Below are 6,099 nucleotides of genomic sequence, written 5' to 3'. Positions count from 1 at the left end.
GAAATCTACTCTCCTTGTGGTATTGTTACAATTGAGGAACTGAAATACAGTGAAAAGACCAGATATCACCTTATTGTCCCCATAAATGATCCCCCTAAGATATTAAAGGCTGTGAAAGACCTAAATGTAAATACTAGATCTCACCGACATCCCGATGCTCCAACTCTGTAATCAGATGGAGCCTACATTTGTGCAGAGCGGATCTGGGTGAGAAATGGTTTTTGCTGTCCCATGAAAGTTTGTGAGATTTCCAAATCAAGCAGAGCAGGGACTTGAATCTCTGGCTTCCAGCCAAAACAAACAGAACGGGGAAGGCTGAAAAATTGCAACACCACCAGGAAGAGACATGCCTATGTGACTGGGGACTCCCTACTAAGAAGAACAGATAGGCCTGCCTCTAGGGCTGATCTGGAGAACAGAAGAGTGTGCTGTCTGCTGGGAACTAAGATACAGGATGTGAACTTGAGGCTGAAGAGGATCCTAATGGGAGCAGGAAAGAATCCATTGATTGTCCTTTATGTGGAAACAAATGATACTGTGAGAGTCTCACTGGGGTGCATCACAGAAGACTACGCCAGGCTTGGGAAGACACTTAAAGAAAAAAGAAAAGGAGGACTTGTGGCACCTTAGAGACTAACCAATTTATTTGAGCATGAGCTTTCGTGAGCTACAGCTCATTCATCGGATGCATACTGTGGAAATTGCAGAAGACATTATATACACAGACACCATGAAACAATACCTCCTCCCACCCCACTCTCCTGCTGGTAATAGCTTATCTAAAGTGATCATCAAGTTGGGCCATTTCCAGCCCACAGTCTGTGGGGGGGCGGAGGGTGAGAAAACCTGGATTTGTGCTGCAAATGGCCCAACTTGATGATCACTTTAGATAAGCTATTACCAGCAGGAGAGTGGGGTGGGAGGAGGTATTGTTTCATGGTGTCTGTGTATATAATGTCTTCTGCAATTTCCACAGTATGCATCCGATGAAGTGAGCTGTAGCTCACGAAAGCTCATGCTCAAATAAATTGGTTAGTCTCTAAGGTGCCACAAGTCTTCCTTTTCTTTTTGCGAATACAGACTAACACGGCTGTTACACTTAAAGAAAAGGGGCTCGGGTAACCTTCAGTGGGATTCTACCTGTCCCTAAAGGAGCACAGCGAAGGTTAGAAAAGTTTGACGATCAACAAATGGCTCAGACAATGGTGCTATAAGGTGTAGTTTGCTATAAGGTGGTGTTCGATTACTGGAAGGCATTGATGGACAGAGGACTGTTCTCATGAGATGGACTCCATCTGAGTAGGGAGGGAAATAATCCTTCTGGGATGGAGACTGGCATAACTGATTTAAAAAGCTTTAAATTGGGAATTTACATGAGCTTCTCCCATCTGTCTCCAGCAATCTCCACGCCTGATTCTAATATTGAGCAGGAGGAAAGTCAAGCAGGAGGATACAGCAGTTGAGAAGGGAACAACAGAGGATAGGAGAATGGACAAGAGGAGAGATAGTGCTAATACTAATGACAGTAACAGGCAGGCAATATTGGAAGTAAATGACTGTTCCTAATTGGGCGAGGAATCTGGGAGAAACCAAGCACAAACAATTAAAATTTCTGTATGCCAATGCAAGAAGCCTGGGTAACAAAATGTATGAACTAAAATTACTGGTGCAGGAAGTGAAACTAGATGTTATAGCAATAATGGAAACGTGATGGAATAGTAGTCCATGACTGGTATACAGGTATTGAAGGGTATGTGGTGCTCAGCAAAGACAGAAATACAGGAAAGGTGTTGGAGTAGCATTGTATATTAATGATGAGGTAGACTGTAAAGAAATAAGAAGTGATGGACTGAATAAAATGGAATCTATCTGGGGAAGAAAGGTACAGCAGCTACACTGGAATAGTGCTTGGGATCTGCTACAGAATCTCATGATCTGATCAAGTTATGGTTAGAGAGCTCTTTAATATTTTTAATGAAATAAATACTACTGGGAATTGTGTGATTTGGGAGACTTTCATTTCCCAGATATAGATTGAAGGACAAGTGCTATGAATAACGGTAGAGCCCAGATATCTCTTGATGTGATAGCTCACAGATTTCTTCACCAACTAGTCACTGAACCAACAAGAGGTGATTCCATTTTAGATGTAGTATTGGTAAGCAAGGACATCACAGAACAGCTGGTTGTAGAGGACAACCTTGGTCCAAATGATCATGAATTAATTCAGTTTAAACTAAATGGAAGGATAAACAAAAATAGGTCTGCAACTAGAGTCCTTGATTTTAAAAGGGCAAACTTTAAAAAATTAAAGGAAATAGTTAAGAAATTGGACTGGACTGAAGAATTAATGGATCGGAATGTGGAGGAGCCTTGGAATTATTTTAAGCCAAAGTTGTGGAAACTATCTGAAGCCTACATCCCAAGCAATGGGAAAAAAATCATAGGGAAGGGTAGCAGACCAAATTGGATGGACAAGCATCTCAGCTAGGTTATTAAAAGGAAAGCAGAAAGCCTACAAGGAATGGAAGAAGGGATGGATCAGCAAGGAAAGCTACCTCTTGGAGGTCAGAAAGTGTAGGGAAAAAGTAAGAACTGTCAAAAGCCAAGCAGAGTTGGAACTTGTGAAGGAAATTATAACCAATAATAAAGGTTCTTTAGCCATATAATTAAAAATAAAACAAAGAAAAAGTGGAACTACTAAACACTGAGGATGGGGTGGAGATTAATGATAGTCTAGGCATGGCCCAACACCTAAACTAATATGTTGCTTCAGTTTTTAATGAGAAGCTTGGAGACAGTGTTTGGGTGGCTAATGGGAACAAGGATATGGAAGTACAAATGACCAATCTGTGGTGGAAGTCAAACTCAATCAGTGTAATGGGACCAAATTGGTGGGAATCTCCATCCAAGGATGTTAAAAGAACAGGCACATGAAATTGCAAGCCAATAGCAAGTATTTTTAATCGATCTGTAAACTCGATGCTCATTCCTTATGCCTGGAGAATGCAAATATAGTACCTATATGTAAGAAAGGGGAAACTACTACTAGAAATCTGGTAAACTACAGGCCCATTAGTTTAACTTCAGTTGTATGTAAGAACTTAGGGAAAAAAATGGAAAGAGAAAGTAGGTAAGGACATAGAGGTAACCAGTAATTGGGATAAAATACAAGATGGCTTTACAAAAGGTAGGTCATGCCAGACCGACCTGATCTCTTTTTGTGAGAAGATAACTGATTTTCTAGACAAATGAAATGCAGTAGATCTACCTAGATGTCAGTAAGGCATTTGATACAGTTCCACATGGGAAATTATTAGTTAAAATGGAGAAGATGGGGATTAATATGAGAATCAAAAGGTGGATAAAGAACTGGTTTAAGGGGAGACTACAACAAGTTGTACTGAAAGTTAAACTGTCAGGCTGGAGGGAGGTTATGGCAGTGGTGGATTACTGCAGGGGCCCTGGCCAATTTGGGGGCCTCTGCAGGAGTGGCCAGAAGTCTGGCTATGCCCCCTGCTGCTCCTCCCCTCCCGGCTCCTCCTCTTACCCCTGAGGCCCATCTCCAACCCAGCTGGAAGCCTGTGGAAGTGTGGGTGAATAATAGTCCCCCCACCCCCAGGCAGAGCTGACTGAGCTATTGGCTCGTCCGAGCCCCACCTGCCCTGCGCCTTGCCCGGCTGAGGGGCCTCCCTGCCTGGCACGGAGCTGGACTGAGGGGCCCCCCACTCCATGCAGGTCCCCCGCCCTGTGTGGTGCTGAACTGAGGCCTCCCCATCCTGCCCCACCCCACACAGTGTGGCGCTGGACCGAGTCCCTCTCCCTTCCCTCCTCTCCCCGGTGTGGATCAGAGGCAGGAGCAAATGGGACAAAGGCTCAGTTTTGCCCCCCCCCCCCCCTCAAAAAAAGTCAGGACATGTGGGGTCAAAATGGGAAGGCCAGGGGCCCTTTTTTGGTCATGTGCCCCCCCTTACCCAGTCTGTGTTTCCCCCACCACCCGGAAGCTGGGGCCAGGAGCAGGACTGGGGCCCATGGTCGGGGGCTGTGAGTGGGGATACGACCTGGAGCAGAGCCACAGCTGGACCTGGGGCAGGGCTGGGGTGGAGCTGGGGGCAGAGCAGGGCTGGGCCCTGCTGCACCCCCTGAAATTCCTTCAGGCCCCCCTAGGGGCACGTGCCCCACGGTTTGGGGACCACTGCCCTAGGCTGTGGTAAGAGCTGCCCAGGGAGCCCTGGATCCTGCACTTGCGTTGGGCAGAGGGTTGGGGGGCCCGAGTGCAGGCCCCGGCCTGTGTCCCTGCACCCCAGGGCACACCGCTCCGGCTCCCAGGACAGCTCTTACCATACCCTGGCTTCTGGCCAGGCTGGAGAAGGAGACATGGGGAGCAGGGGAGGCACAGGGGGCAGGGCCCCACAGCAGTGGGGGGGAATAAATGTTCTTTGTGCCCAGGGCCCCAGTATTTCTTAATTCACCTCTGGTTACTAATTGAGTTCCCCTGAGATCAGTCTTGGGACCAGTCTTATTTAAGATGTTCATTAATGATGGCACAAAAAGTTGTAGTGTGCTTGCAGATGACACAAAATTGGGAGGTACTACCAGTATGGAGGAAGACTGGAATATCATACAAGGAGATGTGGATGACCTCAAAAATTGGAGAAATAGAAATGGGATGAAATTTAATATTGTAAAGTGCAATGTCATGTACTTAGGGACTAACAAGAATTTTTGGTATAAGTTGGGGACATATCAGTTGGAAGCAACAGAGGAAGAGAAAGACCAGCGTGTAGCCGTCAATCACAGTATGACTATGAGCTGCCAGTGTGATGCTGCCATAAGAAAGGCTAGTGCAATCCTAGAATCCTTGAGGCGAGGTATTTCCAGTAGTGATAGGGAAGTATTATTACCTTTATTTAAGGCACGGATAAGACCTCATCTGGAATACTGTGTGCAATTCTGGTCTGCTATGTTTAAGAAAGATGAATTCAAAATGGAACAGGCGCAGAGAAGGGCTACTAGGATGATCAGAGAAATGGAGAACCTACCTTATGAGAGGAAACTTAAGGAAACGTGGCTTGATTAGCCTAATCAAACAAAGGCTGAGGGGAGATGTGATTGCTCTCTCTGCATACATCAGAAGGATAAATACCAGGGAGGGAGAGGAACTATTTAACTTAAAGGTCATTGTTGGCATAACAACAAATGGATATAAACTGGCTATCAATAAGCTCAGATTTGAAAGTAGAGAAAGGTTTCTAACCCTCAGAGGAGTGAAGTTCTGGAACAGCCTTCCAAGGAGGGTAGATGGGACAAAAACCCTAACTTTTTTAAAGACTGAGCTTGATAAGTTTATGGAGAGGATGGTGTGATGAGATTGCCAGCACTGGCACATGGCCCATCTGAGACTGCTATTAGTATATATCTCCAATGGCTGGTGATGGGACACTAGCTGGCAAGGGCTCTGAGTTACTATAAAGAATTATTTCCCAAGTGTCTGGCTGGTGGGACTCACCCATATGCTCACGGTCTAACTGATTGCCATATTTGGGGTCAGGAAGGAATTTTTATCCAGGTCAAACAGGCAGAGACCCTGGGGCTTTTTGCCTTCCTCTGCCGGATGGGGCACAGGTCACTTGCTGGTTTGAACTAGTGTAAATGGTGGATTCTCTGTAACTTTAAATCAAGATTTGAGGACTTCAGTAACGCAGCCAGAGGTTAGGGCTCTATTACTGGAGTGGGTGGGTGAGGTTCTGTGGCCTGCGATGTGCAGATGAGACTAGATGATCATGATGATCTGGCCTTACAGTCTATGAGTCTCCCACATCGCAGCAGAGTGCCTTAGGCAGTGGACTACTGACTATTCTGCTAGGAGTGGCAGGGAGGAGAGAGGTGTCTCTTGCGACAGATTTGATCACAGATTCTATCCTGGGCCAGAGAATTTTTTTCTGATGAAAGGTACATTCCCACAAAAACTTGTGGCTTTGAATCAACATTTTCTGTTGAAAAGTTCCCAACCAGCTGTAATGCAGCATCCTATTGAAGTTAAGGGGACTCCACATCAGCAGAGGAGTCCCTGATAGAAGATCTAATTGAAGTACAAGG

This window comes from Chelonia mydas, chromosome 3, assembly GCF_015237465.2.
Source record: "Chelonia mydas isolate rCheMyd1 chromosome 3, rCheMyd1.pri.v2, whole genome shotgun sequence".
Classification (NCBI taxonomy): Eukaryota; Metazoa; Chordata; order Testudines; family Cheloniidae; genus Chelonia; species Chelonia mydas.
This window is presented reverse-complemented; position numbering follows the sequence as displayed.